This window comes from Oncorhynchus tshawytscha, linkage group LG24 (genome assembly GCF_018296145.1).
Source record: "Oncorhynchus tshawytscha isolate Ot180627B linkage group LG24, Otsh_v2.0, whole genome shotgun sequence".
NCBI lineage: Eukaryota > Metazoa > Chordata > Actinopteri > Salmoniformes > Salmonidae > Oncorhynchus > Oncorhynchus tshawytscha.
In genome coordinates, this window is record NC_056452.1 from 16,310,346 (window position 1) to 16,331,738 (window position 21,393).

General features: G+C 45.2%; 1 protein-coding gene across 2 annotated transcripts in view; it reads left to right on the forward strand.

The window, feature by feature from the left end:
- Window positions 1–21,393, forward strand: part of LOC112223551 (thyroid hormone receptor alpha) — a 162,563-nt gene that overhangs the window by 70,255 nt on the left and 70,915 nt on the right. For both annotated transcript variants that reach the window (XM_024386627.2, XM_024386628.2), the window contains one exon: window positions 9,219–9,294. The gene's annotated coding sequence lies outside the window, so the exon portion shown is untranslated. The remainder of the gene's footprint in view (window positions 1–9,218; window positions 9,295–21,393) is intronic.

The window sequence follows — 21,393 nt, forward strand, 5'->3', positions numbered from 1 at the left end:
CCCAAGGATTCCGGAACTGCCAAAGCTCCCAAGAGCTTCAAAGTGCATATCTAATCAAACAATACAAGCTCCCTTGACCCATGAGCTGTATCAAATACAAGCTCCCTTGACTCATGAGCTGTATCATATACAAGCTCCCTTGACCCATGAGCTGGATCAAATACGTGCTTCCTGGACCCATGAGCTGGATCAAATACAAGCTCCCTTGACTCATGAGCTGTATCATATACATGCTCCCTTGACCCATGAGCTGGATCAAATACGTGCTTCCTGGACCCATGAGCTGTATCAAATACAAGCTCCCTGGACCCATGAGCTGTATCATATACAAGCTCCCTTGACCCATGAGCTGGATCAAATACAAGCTCCCTTGACCCATGAGCTGGATCAAATACAAGCTCCCTGGACCCATGAGCTGTATCAAATACAAGCTCCCTTGACCCATGAGCTGTATCATATACAAGCTCCCTTGACCCATGAGCTGTATCAAATACAAGCTCCCTTGACCCATGAGCTGTATCATATACAAGCTCCCTTGACCCATGAGCTGTATCAAATACAAGCTCCCTTGACCCATGAGCTGTATCAAATACAAGCTCCCTTGACCCATGAGCTGTATCAAATACAAGCTCCCTTGACCCATGAGCTGTATCATATACAAGCTCCCTTGACCCATGAGCTGTATCAAATACAAGCTCCCTTGACCCATGAGCTGTATCAAATACGTGCTCCCTTGACCCATGAGCTGTATCATATACAAGCTCCCTTGACCCATGAGCTGTATCAAATACAAGCTCCCTTGACCCATGAGCTGTATCATATACAAGCTCCCTTGACCCATGAGCTGTATCAAATACAAGCTCCCTTGACCCATGAGCTGGATCAAATACAAGCTCCCTTGACCCATGAGCTGGATCAAATACGTGCTTCCTGGACCCATGAGCTGTATCAAATACAAGCTCCCTTGACCCATGAGCTGTATCATATACAAGCTCCCTTGACCCATGAGCTGGATCAAATACGTGCTTCCTGGACCCATGAGCTGGATCAAATACGTGCTTCCTGGACCCATGAGCTGTATCAAATACAAGCTCCCTGGACCCATGAGCTGTATCATATACAAGCTCCCTTGACCCATGAGCTGGATCAAATATGTGCTTCCTGGACCCATGAACTGGATCAAATACGTGCTTCCTGGACCCATGAACTGGATCAAATACGTGCTTCCTGGACCCATGAGCTGGATCAAATACGTGCTTCCTGGACCCATGAGCTGGATCAAATACAAGCTCCCTTGACCCATGAGCTGTATCATATACAAGCTCCCTTGACCCATGAGCTGGATCAAATATATGCTTCCTGGACCCATGAACTGGATCAAATACGTGCTTCCTGGACCCATGAGCTGGATCAAATACGTGCTTCCTGGACCCATGAGCTGGATCAAATACGTGCTTCCTGGACCCATGAGCTGGATCAAATATGTGCTTCCTGGACCCATGAGCTGGATCAAATACGTGCTTCCTGGACCCATGAGCTGGATCAAATACGTGCTTCCTGGACCCATGAGCTGGATCAAATACGTGCTTCCTGGACCCATGAGCTGGATCAAATACGTGCTTCCTGGACCCATGAGCTGGATCAAATACGTGCTTCCTGGACCCATGAGCTGGATCAAAACAAGTGCCGCCCATTTAAAAAATGGTATCTCTGCTGATCAGTACTTCACTTATGAGTTCAGGAAAAAGGTAGTTAAAGTTAACTGCTTGAAATTGATCAACAACCCTTGATGTCTGCTTATGATTCCTGGTTACCGCACTTGCACAAGTAGTCACTAGCAATGTTCCCTCTAAGGTGCGCACAGCTCCCCTCGGACTGCCGTGCAGATTAAGTATCAGCCCGCGCAGAGAAGCACGAGATTGAACTTTACTAAACTTTCTAGAGATTTCCCCTTTAGTCAACACTACGTTTTGATCTGTTGTGGGAATTGTGCTCGAATCAATGCAATATTAACCACTTTCAATCTAACATACAGTATATGGAAAACTAACTGCAACAGATTTTCTTGTTGGCAGCACATATTGGAGTAGGATTCTATTGCATTGACATGTATGACTCAGGCCCGTACTCTAGACAGAACGGTGCGTCATAACCAATCAGAGCTGCTGTAGGCCCAAATGCAAATGGCCATTGCCATATATCGATCTGTGCCATTCACTTTGAACTGGATTGCCTGAGCGGTCGTGAGTAGATGCTTGTTTTGAGGTCAAAGCGAGAGCTGCATGTAGCCACCTGTGCACATTTGTTCATATTGTTTGCTAGTTAGTGAGTTATTAGCCCAGTTATAGCTCATTTCTAGTAAACAATGGTGGAGTGATTTGATTCCAACAAGAGCACAGAATGTGTACATTTCTAGCCATCTTTGAAAAGCAAGTCAGGTAAATAGCTTTTTTTATCTCTTAAAGGGGCAGTGTTGTATTTTGAGACGGTCTTGAATAAACCAAGTAGCCTATAGGCAGAGGGTAGCCTAATTTGTCTGATTCTCTGTAATAATGGTATAGGAATAATATATATATATATATATATTTTGAACTTTTTTTTTTCATCAAAGAACAACATTTTCAGTCACCTCCTTGTCTGAAGGACAAGTGGATAAACAGGTTAATGTCAAGTCCTACATGTTTTTTTTCTTTCAAAAGTCTCATGGAATGTAGGGCTACAGAACATTAAACACATTGGCTGCTACGGTAGGCTGAATGATAGAACAGCTATTTCCATGTTATTAAAATGTTATGGGATGCATTTTCTCCATTGTTTTTATAGTAGGCCACTCTGGCAGGCCTACGTTATGATCAAAAAAGCCACCGTAGCCTACTTGGCCACTGTGTTAAAACTGTAACTTCAAGCGGGTACAGCCTCAGTGTTCACAGTAAACATGCGCCGGAAGTTGCACAGAATTTTCACCATGTTCAAGTTGCCGCTCAGCAGACCTGAAATTTGCTCAGTGCCAGAATTTTTTTTTAGGGAACATTGGTCACTCGCCATAATTGGTCCATCGCAGCATATGCAATTTCCAGTCACCCTGCTGCTAGATATCTTAATATGTTTGGCCCTGTACAGCTCCGTCTCAAGCCCTGCATGCAAGGGGCATATCCCTCGAGGCAGGATCTGATCTCCTCAATCCCAACCATCAGTCACTGAACCATGTGACAGGCCAGTGAATTACCTTCACAACATCAAAGCCTTGCCACCAGAGAAGGGGCCTTTTCAGGCGGGGAGAACTTGGGGCCCACCGAGTCTAGCCCCAAGGTGTTTTCAGTTGAAACAGACACACCTTGTACCTTATGCTCATGCGATACGATGTTATCCTCTTGGCAGGGGTGTGATGTTTTTCCCCACAACCCAACACCTTCCTTAGTCAGTAGCGAGGGGGGAAACGAATCCCCACAAAAAGTATAGCCGTCTTGTAACCAGGAATCTCGTAACCTGCAGAGGCACTCTCTTGGAAATGTTAAAAGGTAAAGACTGTCTGTTAAACTGCAGCTTGGGTTGCACTTGTGATTGATTGCTATGCGTGGAGAGTGAGCTGCTTGGAAAGGAAGCAGAGTTACTGTTGCTATCGCGTTCACGCGAGCAGGGAGGGCCTCTTTCCTCAGATTCGAGATCATGTCGTGCACAGACTATGCATCAAGGCCTACTATTTTCGAAAGGTCTGCTTTGTGTTAGACTTCAATGAAATCGATTGAGAGGGCGGCCACAGATCACTTTGAAAGAAGTACGCTGTTTTCATAGGGAGCGTTTAACAGCTTCCTACAGTGTAGAGTATGATGAGTCTAAAGGTTGCAGGGCGCGACCTCGTGCCCCTAGGCTTGTCTGAGGTCAGCTAGATTGTCATCGTAAGGATCTGTCAGGGTGAACAGGACACAAACCTTTTGAAGTCGCCCTGATGACATCCCCCTCCACGTTCTTTTTCTCAGAACCGATTGAGGTTGGATTCCGATGACGCCGAGGTCGTCGAGTACTTAGCTTTTATCCCGAGGCCTACTGTACTCTCCCACAACTCCTCCCCTGTCCTGGGCTCCACTCTCATGTGTGTTGACGAGTAGCCTTGGGAGGATTCCACATCCACATGTCTTATCGCGGAGAGACCTGAACTCCCTCTTTATCTTGTCGTCTTGCCCTTTTTTGAAGTTGTGAATTATTGCCGAGTCGAGAGCCGTTTCAAATTAAAGTACCAAGTTCTATTTCTAGACCACAGATTCGAGCCAGAAAGAAGCTCAGAGTACAGTTGACCTTGTTTGATATATGCTGTTGTCAGTGCTGGCCCCATTATAGCTTAGGTCATTGTTAATGGTTGTCCTCCTTTTTTCAACGGACCCATTTGCAGCCTATAGAACCAGTGCGTCAGAGGCATCTGCTGTGTTTAGGAAATTAGTATGATCAAGAAAATGCATGACACATAATAGTGGGATAGGAACCAGGTGTCAGCTTTCCGTGGTGCACCCCATGTTCCATTGCTTGTCATCTGCAGGGAGATTAGCTAAAGTAGATTTACATCTCTATAGAAACTAGTATGATTTCTTCTGTTTGTTCTGAAGAAGTGCCGTCAGGTCTACCTCTGAAGCAAACGTCTGGTACACAAACATAACCTCCTTTTTGCAATACTGTGTAACCTGATTGTTTACCATGGCATCCGTTTATGCTTTGGTACGAGGACGTTGTTATTGTTTACGTTTCAAAAGGTTTGTTGCACACTGAGTCTACCAAACATTAGGAACACCTTACTAGTATTGAGTTGAGAGCAGGTGTTCTCAATGTTTTGTCTATTCAGTGTATACAGTGCCTTGCGAAAGTATTCGGCCCCCTTGAACTTTGCGACCTTTTGCCACATTTCAGGCTTCAAACATAAAGATATAAAACTGTATTTTTTTGTGAAGAATCAACAACAAGTGGGACACAATCATGAAGTGGAACGACATTTATTGGATATTTCAAACTTTTTTACAAATCAAAAACTGAAAAATTGGGCGTGCAAAATTATTCAGCCCCCTTAAGTTAATACTTTGTAGCGCCACCTTTTGCTGCGATTACAGCTGTAAGTCGCTTGGGGTATGTCTCTATCAGTTTTGCACATCGAGAGACTGACATTTTTTCCCATTCCTCCTTGCAAAACAGCTCGAGCTCAGTGAGGTTGGATGGAGAGCATTTGTGAACAGCAGTTTTCAGTTCTTTCCACAGATTCTCGATTGGATTCAGGTCTGGACTTTGACTTGGCCATTCTAACACCTGGATATGTTTATTTTTGAACCATTCCATTGTAGATTTTGCTTTATGTTTTGGATTTTTGTGTTTTGTCTTGTTGGAAGACAAATCTCCGTCCCAGTCTCAGGTCTTTTGCAGACTCCATCAGGTTTTCTTCCAGAATGGTCCTGTATTTGGCTCCATCCATCTTCCCATCAATTTTAACCATCTTCCTTGTCCCTGCTGAAGAAAAGCAGGCCCAAACCATGATGCTGCCACCACCATGTTTGACAGTGGGGATGGTGTGTTCAGGGTGATGCTTTTACGCCAAACATAACGTTTTGCATTGTTGCCAAAAAGTTCCATTTTGGTTTCATCTGACCAGAGCACCTTCTTCCACATGTTTGGTGTGTCTCCCAGTTGGCTTGTGGCAAACTTTAAAAAACACTTTTTATGGATATCTTTAAGAAATGGCTTTCTTCTTGCCACTTCCATAAAGGCCAGATTTGTGCAATATACGACTGATTGTTGTCCTATGGACAGAGTCTCCCACCTCAGCTGTAGATCTCTGCAGTTCATCCAGAGTGATCATGGGCCTCTTGGCTGCATCTCTGATCAGTCTTCTCCTTGTATGAGCTGAAAGTTTAGAGGGACGGCCAGGTCTTGGTAGATTTGCAATGGTCTGATACTCCTTCCATTTCAATATTATCGCTTGCACAGTGCTCCGTGGGATGTTTAAAGCTTGGGAAATCTTTTTGTATCCAAATCCGGCTTTAAACTTCTTCACAACAGTATCTCGGACCTGCCTGGTGTGTTCCTTGTTCTTCATGATGCTCTCTGCGCTTTTAAAAGACCTCTGAGACTATCACAGTGCAGGTGCATTTACACGGAGACTTGATTACACACAGGTGGATTGTATTTATCATCATTAGTCATTTAGGTCAACATTGGATCATTCAGAGATCCTCACTGAACTTCTGGAGAGAGTTTGCTGCACTGAAAGTAAAGGGGCTGAATAATTTTGCACGCCCAATTTTTCAGTTTTTGATTTGTTAAAAAAGTTTGAAATATCCAATAAATGTCGTTCCACTTCATGATTGTGTCCCACTTGTTGTTGATTCTTCACAAAAAAATACAGTTTTATATCTTTATGTTTGAAGCCTGAAATGTGGCAAAAGGTCGCAAAGTTCAAGGGGGCCGAATACTTTCGCAAGCCACTGTATCTCAGGCCTAGCCTTAATTAGACCGAGGTCTCTACAGATGGACAACGTGGACATGTACATGATATTGCTATATGAGTGCAAAAATTGCATGAGCATACGATCGTTTGCCACATTATCAAAAGAATAACACGCGTCTCCACGTACACAAGCTCTTGCGTTTACCAGCACACAAGTGCACCTACATTCTCAAATCGCACACTCACCATACAGACACTACACATACTCTGTATTTCTGTTGTTCTGCGTCAATACGGAAGGGCCGATCGCCGTGTATGGCAAGGAAGCTGTACCCAGTGTTCAGTAGTCCGCAGCAGCGAAAGCACACTTGGCAGGCGTCGTGAATCCGCAGCTTGAGCGAGTCACTGTACTAACGAACCCCACGGTGCCCGGCACAGCCAAACACATACGCCCAGCTGCAGATGTCAGATGGCGAGGGAGCAGGTAACTGTTCCAATCCAATACGGAAGCTGCTCATCCCTGACAAGTCAGTCTAAACAGCAGCCGGCAGGGAGATTCCTATCTACGTTGGATAGAGTTATAAGCCTGTAGCTTCAGCTTATCAGCTTAGAACACGGATGCACTGTAACTGTAGCTACAGGCCGCGAGTGCCTTTGGCAGTAGGATACTTTGATCGTTTTCTTAACAGGCAGAGCATTCTCATTGTATCTTTTAATGGCCGAACCCCTCTTAGCAGATCGACTCAGCTCTAGCAGAGGGCATCATAGGACCTCTCTTTTTATTGCGTGAATTGTTCCCTCCCGTCAATCCCAAGGTGCTGCCTTTTTTCTTTTCGTTGGTTGTTTTTTTTTCGATAGCTCTCAGCAGGGGAAGAGCCCACAAGCTAATTCACGACTTTCAGTCTGACAAAGGCGGCCTTTCACAGGGCTGATGTGAGAACAGTGGTGTTGGCACTGTCCACCTCATTCTGAAAGTAAAGCACCCGAGACTTGACTTTGAAACCTGTGTCTTTTACCAGAAGACAGGCCCTCCTCTCCTTGACTCAATAGGGTGCTCAGCCCTCCAGCTCTTCCTGCTTCTCACTTTGCTCTGTCCCTGTATTCCTCCATCTATCTGGTCTTTTAACTCCACTGATGTTGGTGGATAGTGATGACTCTTGTCACATACTGCCTGTGACAAGAGGGGTGGAGGAATTCAACCTAGCCTTCTCTCACCCTGTTCTCATATGCTGCTCGCCTCGTCATGAACACATGGTGGAGTTATTCTCAGTGAGCTGGGTGCAGTCCTTTTTCACGGCATGTCTGACCTCTATTCCTCAACTACACCCACCCACCCCCCCACCACCAACCACACCCACCCACACAGATACACAAACAACCATCCACCCCAAAAGTACCCCCCTCCCTCCAGGTCTTTGTCTACAAGCCCATGAGGCCCTCTGAGCAAACATAGCACCCGACCCCTGACCCTGTCTAATCAGGCACAAATTAGGCATGTCGAGAGGACGCCCCCCTACCTCCAACACCCCACTCCCACCATCCCATTTCCACAGGAGCAGTTCTTGCTATGAGGGAGGGATTCCCCCACCCCCACACAAACAGGCATGCATGCATGCACAGACACACACACTCATACGCATACACAGGCACACACACACGCCCTCCTCCCGGCGCTTCCCTTCGGATAGGACCGTAATGACATTAACAGCTTCCTCCTCCCGGTGAACCGTGGAACAGTTTCCACTCTGTGCCCATTCCTTCTTCTTCTCTCTTTTTTCCCTCTCCTTCCTCCTCTCAGAGTTCCATGTCTTTCATTTTTTTTGGCCCAATTAATTAACAGTAATGCAAACGACGCCTGGGATCTACAACAACAGGAGTCCTGTTTTCACAAGAGCTGATTACATAATCAGATTAAGCCCCATATCTAAGAGCCCAGATCTGAAATCCCAGGCCTCAGCCAGCTAGCTCGCTGTGCTACTTTTCCCTTAAGACTTACCCCCACACCAGTGGGCCGCCAGGGTTTTATGTTAATGTATGCTCTAGTGTTATCAACGACATCTTTATCGTTCTAGATTGTTGCTCTGTGAGAAGGTGTTGGAAGTTCACGGTTAGCCATTGTTATGTAAATGCCAGCTGAAAAGTACCAGTGGCCTGAGACACAGATGCCGGGCCCGCGACACAGATGCCGGGCCCGCGACACAGATGCCGGGCCCGCGACACAGATGCTGGCCCGCGTCGACGGAAACAGAAAAGTCCGGTGTAAATCCTCAGCAAACATGCAGGAATGTCTATTTCCGAACACGTTGTTGTTCTGCGTAGCACAGTCTGTGGCCCCATTAAGCAGGCTTTGCATGGGCCACGGATACGACCGCAGGCAACAGGTATGGCGGACATTAGCAGCAGATTAGAGCAGAGTACTACAGGTGGTAGGGAGATTGAGAACATGCGTGTTAATGCTTGCCTCTGGAGCTTGGAGCTACAGTAACATGGTGCTATTACAGGAGAGAAGCACGGAGAGGGGAGATCCATGGAGAGAGCTGTGTCGTGTCCGTTGTTTGGAGCTGTGTTGTGCTGTAAATATATGGGGGAAACCTATAGTAGACACGTTTAATGTCTGCATGCGGGACATAGTCTTGTTAGAGAGTAGAAGAGAGTAAGAGTCTTGTCTCTATTCGTCTGTGTACTGCCTTCCTTGCACTGTTTGTTTTCCATATGCTTGTATCCCTCCCGTCCCACTGTGCTGTACCTCCACTCCTTCTCGCCCTCTTCTGAACAATCGTCTGTTTATTTCTCACAGGGCGGAGGCCAACGGTCACACAGAACAAACTACAGGCCTGGGGATATCATTAACCTCCACACACAACAGGATACGGGTAGGTTTTACTGGCTGCTTCTCGCCCCCTATAGCTATATGCGGTATGTCTGTGTACTGTACGCACACATACATGCACACGGATGTAGAGGTCTGCGCGGGGCTGATTTCTTCATCCGCTCCAGCAAGAATTGGTCCCGAACCCGACCGCAGTCCCGCAAATGTTATTTTAGGCATACTGTATGTGATGCAGCTTGCTTGGCAGCCATAGTCCTAGCAATTCTGCACCTTATAGGCAATATCAAAATCTGCCAAAAAATAGGTTAAGTTACCAGAGATTCTCACGTGGCCCATTACACGACATGGCCAAAAGGATGTGGACACCCCTTCAAATTAGTGGTTTCGGCTATTTCAGCCACACCCATTGCTGACAGGTGTATAAAATCGAGCACAAAGCCATGCAATCTCTATAGACAAACATTGGCAGTAGAATGGCCTTACTGAAGAGCACAATGACTTTCAACGTGGCACCGTCATAGGATGCAACCTTTCCGACAAGTCAGTTTGTCAAATTTCTGCCCTGGTCAACTAAGTGTGGTTTTTGTGAAGGAGCAACAATGGCTCAGCCGCGAAGTGGTAGGACACACAAGCTCACAGAACGGGACCGCGAGGGCTGTCCTCGGTTGCAACACTCACTACCGTAGCAACATCAGCACAAGATCTGTTCGTCAGGAGCTTCATGAAATGGGTTTCCATGGCCGAGCAGCTGTACACAAGCCTAAGATTACCATGCACAATGCCAAGCATCAGCTGGTGTAGTGTAAAGCTGGACTCTAGAGCAGTGGAATCACCTTCTCTGGAGTGATAAATTACTCTTCACCATTTATATTTATTTATTTAACTAGGTAAGTCCGTTAAGAACAAATTCTTATTTACAATGACGGCCTACCCGGGCCAAAACCAGACGATGCTGGGCCAATTTTGCTCCGCCTTATGGTACTCCCAATCACGGCCGGATGTAATGGACCCTGGATTCGAACCAGGGACTGCAATGATGCCTCTTGCATTGAGATGCAGTGCCTTAGACCACTGCGAATCTGGGAATGTGTATGTGACCATTAAAATTGGATTTGAATGGAAGCAAGTCCGCGCAGCAATGTTCCAACATCTAGTGGAAAGCCTTCCCAGAAGAGTGGAGGCTATTATAGCAGCAAAGGGGGGTTCTTCATTCTTCACGACTGTCTTGGTGTGTTTGCAAGCCCTGCCACATCGGACGAACAATAAGACAACCGTTTCCAAGTAGCTTAAGCTGCGGGACAAAAATATATTTTAATTTGAATGTTGTCTGTCTGACCTCCCATCCGCTTCCGCACTGCGAGGGGTCAGCCCTCCACACAGATGCACATAAACATATGTGTACACACACATACACACACACACACACACACACACACACATACACACACACATACTCAGGCAGTATAACTTATAGCCCAGTCTACAGTAAGATGTATCGACTCCCACTGATCGAATGCCAAGTATTTCCAAATAGGGTCTTATGCTGCCTTCATCCTAATGTGAAAATATGTATGTGTCTCTGTCTCTCCATCTGTCTCTCTCTCTCTCTGTCTCTCTCTCTGTCTCTCCGTCTCTCTGTCTCTCCGTCTCTCTGTCTCTCTCTGTCTCTCTCTCTCTCTCTGTCTCTCTCTCTCTCTCTCTGTCTCTCTCTCTCTCTCTCTCTCTCTCTCTCTGTCTCTCCGTCTCTCTGTCTCTCCATCTCTCTGTCTCTCCATCTCTCTGTCTCTCTCTCTCTCTCTCACACTCTCTCTCTCTCTCTCTTTCCAGAATGGCGTGTGTGTTTGCAGTGTGGTGTTAAAGTCAGGGTCCTGATATTAACGGTAACTGTTCCCACCAGCCCAGTGCAGGAAATCAAAGAGGCACATTCCCAGCATTCCATGGTGTGTCCCTGAGCCGGGGCCTTGTGTGTCTGCCCGACTCACGCCCCCTACTCCCACACTGGAATATGGGAATATTATGGGATCACTGTGTCTAGGGATACATAAATCCAAATTCCCTGTCTAGTGTTTTTGTTTTGACCGGCATTGCAATTTAAGACTTTCACTTTGCGTCTCGATATAGTGTCTGGTGGAACTGTGGTAAACATTAAGACAGGACAGTTTAGAACTATAATGCAGGTTGTGGTTGAATTTGGACATTCGTGTCCTACGTGGACTTTTCTCTTCATGAGTTGAATTTGAATTGAATATGCTAGGTGTTAGCTTTTCTCCGTGAATAACATGGTACAATTAGCCACCTGGCTACCACAACCAGCTGACAAGCGTGATTATTTCCGAGCCAATTAAAAGCATTAACGTAGCTGGGCGTGGTCAAACACTTTTTGGACCACACCCGACTTGAATGCGCAGTTACTGAAGATTCGGAGCTTTAGCACCTTAGTGTACACCACCTGATTGCATAGTAATGAGGGTACATGACAAGACCAAAAGGCTCTTTTGCTCATTTTTATATATACGATGTGAATATGTTGTGAAGACCTCCTATATATGTATTCTGTAAAAGCACATGGATGTGTGTGAAACGCATAATCCGAAACGTATGTATGTGAAAACGTGCCTTTGGAATTTTGTCCAACTTTTAGTAGCCTAGTCAAGGATTCACCATGCAATATACTGTATATTGGCACACTTCACTGGTTACAGACCAAGCGGAAGGACCTAGACCTTGATTTTGGAGGTTCAAAATATCCCCCTGGTGGCCAAGTTGACCTATTTTTAATTGGCTGATGTGGAATTTGTTACAGAGAGAAAGTTTCAACCTTAGGTTTAAGTAAGTGGTCGTTGGTATGGCTCCACAGAGTTGAAATGGAATTAAACTCTACCCTGGTTATAATGCCGGTCTGACAGTGTTTTTGTTACTGGCTGTTGTTGGAGCACCTCTCCTCTCCTCTCCCCCTTTCCTCTCCTCTCCAGCTGGGTAAATGGGAGAGCGAGAGAGAGGGAGGGAGGGAGAAAGGGACAGAAGTGTGTAATCACAGTGTAATGCTGGTGAACGAATTAGGAAAGAGGCGGAAATAGGCGGAACATTGATCTGAGGATTGTTGGACAGATGTTGGGTGGGTAATACATCTTAATGGCTGCAGTGGAGTGGTACATAAGCTTTCAGCAAATACCGTTTGAGTCAGCAACTAGGAGGGATCGTGAAGACAGTGGGGGTTGAAACATTGAGCCCGTTTTGCATAGGAAGCATTAGAATGGCCATTTTGGCCATGGCCAGAGATGGCTGTGGGACTGAAGGTGAATGGTTTGCTTTTCCGTCTTCATTTAACTGGGTCCTCGTGGGGAATGTTAGACATCTGCACGTACAGTAATACCTACGGATGGGTTTCACCATTTGAAGTAATGTCATATGCCTATTTGATGGATGTGGTAAGTGGACGCCACTAACAGTACTCTTTGTATAGTGTGAACTGTGTCCTACTGTGACATTAGGGATAGGGGTAACTATCGTTCTCTTCAGATTTTTTTGTTGTTCAAGAGTAACTGACGCTGCCGTCAATGACAGTGAGATGTATTTACTATCCTCCTATAGGAGGAGATACTTGGTCATTCGAGAGAGAAAAGGGGAAGCTGAATGTGTCTGGGGGATCATTTAGAAGGTGTGTTTTGCCTGAACGATGGGGGGAGGAGGACGTAAGGGGGTTGTATTGGTGTTACAAGACATCAGAAGCTCACGTTTTAGGATTTCGAGGAGGGTGGGGTGTTAGGTAGAGGCGTATGCAGCAGCCCCCGGAATCCCAGAGTCCCATTGTTGGGTTACAGGCGAACATTCTTAACACTTCATGAATCTCACCTGTTGCGGCAAGGCTGCTGCTGACAAAGTCTGCAGTGTTTGCGCACACATGTACGTGTCGTGCACACGCGCTAACGTTCATACACACACGCATCGCCCGCATGTGTCGTGCACACCCACTTAGGCCTACAGTCAAGCATGTGGTTTCCATATGTTGGATGTGTTTGATACCGTTCCATTTTTTTCATTCCAGCCAATACAACGAGCCTTTCTCCTATAGCTCCTCCCACCAGCCTCTTCTGACTCATACACACGGCACGCACGAGCGCTCTCACACACACACACACACACACACACACACACACACACATGCACATGCACGCATGCTCATCACACACACACACACACACACACACACATGCACGCATGCTCATCACACACACACACACTCTCTCAGCAGCAAGATTGGTGCAGAATTGAAATGATTGAGCTCATTCTTTGATAGATAATCTGTTGGGCTCCATTATTCAAACAAAGTTAATCCCGAAATGAATACTGGTGCTGGGCAAATAATCAATCCACTAAATAAGGAATCATATTATAACAGACAGGCAGACAGAAAGAAAGACAGACAGACAGAGAGACAAACATACAGACAATCTGGCTACAGTTGAAGTCAGAAGTTTACATGCACTTATGTTGGAGTCATTAAAACTCGTTTTTCAACCACTCCACAAATTTCTTGTTAACAAACTATAGTTTTGGCAAGTCAGTTAGGACATCTACTTTGTGCATGACACAAGTAATTTTTTCAACAATTGTTTACAGACAGATTATTTCACTTATAATTCACTGTATCACAATTCCAGTGGGTCAGAAGTTTACATGCACTAAGTTGACTGTGACTTTAATAAACAGCTTGGAAAAGTCCAGAAAATGATGTCATGGCTTTAGAAGCTTCTGATAGGCTAATTGACAAAATTTGAGTCAATTGTAGGTGTACCTGTGGATGTATTTCAAGGCCTATCTTCAATCTCAGTGCCTCTCTGCTTGACATAATGGGAAAATCAAAAGAAATCAGCCAAGACCTCAGAAAAAAAATTGTAAACCTCCACACATCTGGTTCATCCTTGGGAGCAATTTCCAAATGCCTGAAGGTACCACGTTCATTTGTACAAACAATAGTGAGCAAGTATAAACAACATGGGACTATGCAGCCGTCATACCGCTCAGGAAGGAGACGCGTTCTGTCTCCTAGAGATGAACGTACTATGGTGTGAAAAGTGCAAATCAATCCCCGAACAACAGCAAAGGACCTTGTGAAGATGCTGGAGGAAACGGGTACAAAAGTATCTATATCCACAGTAAAACGAGTCCTATATCGCCATAACCTGAAATGCAGCTCAGCAAGGAAGAAGCCACTGCTCCAAAACCACCATAAAAAAAGCCAGACTACGGTTTACAACTGCACATGGGGACAAATATTGTACTTTTTGGAGAAATGTCCTCTGGAACAAAAATAGAACTGTTTGGCCATAATGACCATCATTATGTTTGGAGGAAAAACAGGGAGTCTTGCAAGTCAAAGAACACCATCCCAACCATGAAGCACAGGGGTGGCACCATCATGTTGTGAGGGTGCTTTGCTGCAGGAGGAACTGGTGCACTTCACAAAATAGATGGCATCATGAGGTAGGACAATTATGTGGATATATTGAAGCAACATCTCAAGACATCAATCAGGAAGTTAACGCTTGGTCACAAATGGGTCTTCTAAATGACCCCAAGCATACTTCCAAAGTTGTTGCAAAATGGCTTAAGGACAACAAAGTCAAGGTATTGGAGTGGCCATCACAATGCCCTGACCTCAATCCTATATAGAGTATTTGTGGGCAGAACTGAAAAAGCTTGTGCGAGCAAGGAGGCCTACAAACCTGACTCAGTTACACCAGCTCTGTCAAGGCTCTCTGGAAGGCTACCCAAAACGTTTGACCCAAGTTAAACAATTTAAAGGCAATGCTACCAAATACTAATTGAGTGTATGTAAACTTCTGACCAACTGGGAATGTGATGAAAGAAATAATAACTGAAATAAATCATTCTCTCTACTATTATTCTGACATTTCACATTCTTAAAATAAAGTGGTGATCCTAACTGACCTAAGACAGGGATTTTTTACTAGGAATAAATGTCAGGAATTGTGAAAAACTGAGTTTAAATGTATTTGGCTAAGGTGTATGTAAACTTCTGACTTCAGCTGTACATGATGATTTATAACAAGGGTAGGCAACTAGATTTGGCCACTGTCTGAGTGGCTGGTCGAGGGACCGGAACATAATTATAATAATTTGTACACTGCAAATTCACCACAACTAAACCCAAAAAGAGATTGTATTTGAAAATGACAATTTCATACCTTAATTACATTGAGACACAGTCACGTCTCTTTTTAAATTTTTATTCGTGGGAATACTTCGGAACAGATTTCCTAAATTAAACACATTTTCAGCTGAATTCCTGGTGATTTTGCAGTTTTCTTTTTAACAAAGAAAGTTTTTACCAGACTTTTGGCCCCCCGGCTGCCATTTGCCGACCCCTGACCTATAACCTATATATGACCTCTAACTGTTTAAGTGTACAGTATTTGGGTCAAGAGAGTGATGCCCCTTCTGATTTATTCTCAACAGGCCTGGTATGGAGGCAAGCAGCTTACTTTTTCACAGAAAATAAACTGAAGAGCATTCCAACCTGGACAGAATATTGTAAAGGCCTGGTATTGAACACAAGGCATTTTACTGTTAACTTGTCAGCGACAGCCTGGCATCATGCTTTAGATTCACCCTTTGTGTGTGTGTGTGTGTGTGTGTGTGTGTGTGTGTGTGTGTGTGTGTGTGTGTGTGTGTGTGTGAACGTGCAGACCTATACATGACCCATGGCAACAGGCACTGGAGGCACTGTGGATCAATGTTGTTAGCTAATCGATAGATATCCTACCGTCTGGTCTCCTTAAACTGCTCCACAGTGACCCCATATTATAAAAAGTGTTACTGCACTATAAACAGTGTCGAAACAGCAGGTGGACATGAACAAGGCTCTAATATGCCTGATATATCTCATGGTGGTCGCTATGAAACGCTGCCTTTTACCGTAATAATCATGCTTAATGGATTCCATCCAACAGATTCCAACATTTCAAATAAATGATTTTAGTTTCCTACCATGACACAGGGGTTCTTTTTTTCACCAACAAAATTGGTCACACTTCTGATCCTAGCAAGAGAATGTCACCATGGCAATGTGGTTGTGCAATATAATTGGATGACCCGTGTTGTAGATAGGATACAGCAATTTACTTAAACAAAACATAATGCTGTACCAGCCAGAGGAGGCTGGTGGGAGGAGCTATAGGAGGACAGGCTCATTGTAATGGATGGAATTTAATAAATGGAACGCAGTCCAACATGTGGTTTCCATATGTTTGATAATACCGTTCCATTGATTCCATTCCAGTCTTTACAATAAGCCCATCCTCCTATAGCTCATTCCACCAGCCTCCACTGGTACCAGCCTAACATTTACTAGCAACACTTCCTTTGTTGGTTTCTCTATTTCTTTTGTAGGCTAATGGTGCTGGGTTTATCAAGGACTTAATAGCATATGGCCTCAGTGAACTGCTGTATAGCTGGGATGTTGTCTATAAGCATGTATCTGTCCTTCTAGATCGCCTGTATGTTTGGCTTTGGGTTCCTGTGTGGTCCAAACAGCTTACTGTGTGTACGCTGGTCTTACCTTCCCTTATGTGCGGATGTGTGTGTGCGTGTCTGTGTCGTGCAGGCTTTTGCTTCGACCCTGCTCTAACACAGCACATTTTGCTAATGAGCTACTCCTCAGGCTCTGATTAGCTGAACCAGGTGTGTTAGAACAGAGCAGGATCTCCAGCCTGCCTACAGCAGCTCTTCAGGCAGAGGGTTGCCCCAGCCACACCCCTCTCCTCTCCCTCTTTCACATGCTCACGCAGATCACACAGAGCAGGATCTCCCAGTAAGGGCAGGTCAAAGCCACCCATGCACATACTCTCTCTCACACACACACACACACACACACACACACACCTCTTTCAAGTCACACACACACTATCACAACAGTAAACAGTCGCGGCCTCAAACCATACACACAGGACCCCACACACACACCTCCCCTCACTCACACACTGGCAGTCAGGCAAGCAGGATAAACAACAGTACGGTTTGTAAAGTACTGTTTGTGGACCCTCTCCTCTCCCAGTTCGAGGCATTCACTACAGCGGTTGTAGTGGTTGTATGTCTGTACACACTGGTTGTGCAAAGATATACATTATGTGCGTTAAAGTGGAAAAGACTCCAAAGAGCCAGGCTGTGGCTGCCTGACTAATGGTGCCTGTACAGCAAACTTTACATATGCTGCTGCTACTCTGTTTATTATATATCCTGATTGCCTAGGCACTTTTACCCCTACCTACATGTACATATTGTATTACCACAATTCCCCCGTACCCCTGCACATTGACTCGGTACTGGGTCTCCTTGTATATAGCCTCGTTATTGCTTTAAATCTGTTACTGTTTCCTTTTTTATTTACCTACAATTTGTCTTACTTTTTAACTCTGCACAGCTGGGAATGGGCTCGCAAGTAAGCATTTCACTGTTGTATTTGGCGCATGTGACCAATACAATTTTGATTTGAGGCTAAACTCCAGTAGGAAGTGTATAGAAGCGTTAGCGCCTAGCAGGACGCTTACTTCTCCCTTTCACAGCCCATTGATTGTACCCTCCTCCCTGTGCAATATGCCACTCTGCAATAAGAAATGGTTTCCTGGTTAACAGACCAGTGCTGCCAGTATAGAGTGTGCACTGTATAGATGTGTCCTAGCTAGAAGAATTCAGTCCACACCTCATGTCATGTAAGTAACCTTTTTATCCTTGCTAATACGGAGGAACGAATACATTAGGGGGAAAACATCCAAACTGTTGATGACCCGCCACTACACCTTTGCGACTGTTTTTGCTTGTTTGCGTGCGTGTGTACGTGCACATACGTGCGTGCTGATGTGGGTGCGCTTGCGTATGTGTTTATTTGCAGCGGCACGCACAAGCGAGGCCCAGTTTTGCTGCCTGTCTGTGGTTCAACCCAAACCCAGTCATTTCCCCTTGGGATTTCATCTCTATTTTCGGAATGTCAAAAATCCCCTTTTGATGCTTATTTGAGGCCTATTTGCTTTCTCTCCGCTGCCCAGATCATATTAATGATAGTTCTAGCGTTGAAGGTGGTACGTAATCAACCCTCTCGACCGGCGGTGTGTGTCAACAAGGTGGTGGTTCGGTGGTAATGCCTAACCTATAGCATTCACATGTTTATGTACCTTAGAAACACTCCCCTCTACTCTGCCTGTTTTGACATGCTGTTTCCATTGGCTTGGTTCCACGCCATAACGTCATATAGCCTTAATGTGGATGAAACTAGCAAAATAGAGAGCGTACTGTATTAAAATATTAATCTTCCTCCCACACATGTTGGAAAATTGTACAGTGTTGCATGTTAGCCCAGAGATGTAGAGAGCTCTGAGTTTGTTTATCCTGCCCATACATTGCCAAAGAGAAGTTGATCATTCAATCTGAGACAATTGTTTTGAACTCCCTCTCTCCTTCTCTTATGGCGGGAAGGTTAATGCCTTCACATCTCCCCTCTCCTCTACTCCTTCTTCTGCTCCATCCCATACTCCTCCTTCTGCTCCATCGCATACTCCTCCTTCTGCTCCATCCCATACTCCTCCTTCTGCTCCATCCCATACTCCTCCTTCTGCCCATCCCATACTGCTCCATCCCATACTCCTCCTTCTGCTCCATCCATCCCCTTCTGCTCCATCCCATACTCCTCCTTCTGCTCCATCCCATACTCCTCCTTCTGCTCCATCCATCCCATCCCACTCCTCCTTCTGCTCCATCCCATACTCCTCCTTCTGCTCCATCCCATACTACTCCTTCTGCTCCATCCCATACTCCTCCTTCTGCTCCATCCCATACTCCTCCTTCTGCTCCATCCCATACTCCTCCTTCTGCTCCATCCCATACTCCTCCTTCTGCTCCATCCCATACTCCTCCTCACATGGCCACCATCATCTCACTTCATTAATAAAACACTGCTTTCCTGCTGTAAAATCCTTGTTTGTTGAGAGAGCTGGTTCTGCAGTCGACCCAAAAACAGCTACCACACGTGTCTGTGTGTTTGCGTGCCCGCGAGTGTGTGTGCGGGCGCTTATTTGTGCGAGCATTCATTCAACCACACATACAGGTGTTTTCTTCCCAACTATTTACTGCCCGTTATAGCCTCAAATGTGACAGACTGTAAATATTCCTACTTTGCTTTTTAATACCAAAATGTGCAACATTTCAGGAACGTTTATGTTTTTAAGATCCCTACCCCTCGAGGGAAATAATAACGTCTTTGTTACACTGCCAAAATGTGTTGCGCCGCTTTCTCCATCCATACGAAGCAGGAAACCAGCGTTTTGGGGAAATGACCAGCTGCGTTACAGTATTCACCTGGGTGACTGGCGAGTGTTGATGACATCATTCTCACACATGCTGAGCGGTTATTAAAATCTGTTATTTTTTCTATAAAATGTCTCTTGAATGTGACTATTGTCTGACCATTGTCATAACCTCAAGGTTGTAAGTGTCTGAGGTGGGAGGCGGAATAGTGCAGCAATTAAGAGTTGCTCTAGTGCTGTACAGCCAGTTCTCTGTTCTCTGGACTGTGCTGATAGCCCAATACACAGGACATGGATTGCAAATCTTAGGCATGTTTTTTTGCTAGGTTTAGATCTGCTAATTCAGATTCACAGATCAATCAAGTCAATGGACTGCTTGGTTACTCACTTTACATGCCAAAGGTTCACATAGAGATAAAATAATGAATGGCGAGCCTAAGATGTTCAATGGGTCTTGGTTAGTAAGTTGTGTTGTGTAGATACTCTTTTACCACATTCATCGTAGGCCATTTTGACACTGTAATGAGACATTGTCCACAAACACAGGTCTTACGATCAGCTTTCAGCAGCACAACCGCGACCCAAACTCCCAAAGTGACTACAGGAAACTGACCCCGGGGTCTTTGCTTAGCTGAGCCTCCTGTGGTGATGAGGATTAGTGCTGGGTGACTATATATCAGGGCTGTTACTGTCTATCTGTTTAATCAGCGAATTACTCTGATTACTGATTACGCATTGTGCCCCAGAGACAAGGCTACATGGAGAGAGTCACCAGGCCATCTCTCTGTTTTCTTTCTCTCCTTCCCCCTTTCGTCTCACCCCCCTCCCCTGTTTCTTTTTTTCTGCTTCCCCTTAAGGCGTCAGCATGCTTCAATTCAGCTGGCGGCTAGCCGAAGTCGGCTGGGCGAACTGAACTAGTGTGCTCACATGCTCCCTTCGAAGACTGTTGCTTAGGAACGAGGAAAAAAATCGGCAATAGTACTGTTTGTCTGTTTCGAGACGCCGTAGCCAGTATTCACTTCCTCAAAATAGTCAGAATGAATCGAAGATAACTCAAGAAATCTGTCATTAATTTTGACGTTTTTGCAGAGGAGATCTTAGTCGCGCAATATTACATCTAACTAAGATTTTGGTGCATTATTTCTCAATGAAAAAATGTGCGTGAAAAGGAGTCATCTCTTGTTGAATGACAAAGACTTTACTGAAGAATCCCTACAGTTGACTGACAAAGGGGACTCCCAAACTTCGGCTGGCCTCGAGAAAAATTTCTGGGTGCCGGAACAGCTGACAAAACCCTTACCGAAGTTCAAAACAAACAAAAACGCCACAAAATGTCATCATATTATATGCACGAACTCTTCCGAACTGTTTTGGCTGGAAAGCATGCGAAATGACTTTACTCTCGCTCTCTGACTCTTCCACCATTTATCTTTTCGCCTCTCTATCTTTAACAATCTTTAACAATCATTTGTCCCATCTCTCCCTCTCCCTTTCTCCTTCATTTCTCCTCTGCCGCTCTTCGGGATGAGAACCCCCCCCCCCACACTTTTAATTAGCATAATTGATGGTTTCCGTGCCGCTGTTACCTATGCTTCTGGCTGGTGTGTGTGACACTGGGGAAACAAATTACCGTTCTTTGCGTAGGAGCAGTTCCTGCTCAGAAGGATTAGGGTCATTACATGGCAAGCGGAACTGGAATTCCAACCCAGTGCATTATAGCCTTAAACTTTAACCTACATCAAATACCCAAAGAGCAGGAAAACAAACAACTGCGTAATTAGTGGGTTTCCCAGATTTACGGGGCAATCTGAAATCAAAAGCGG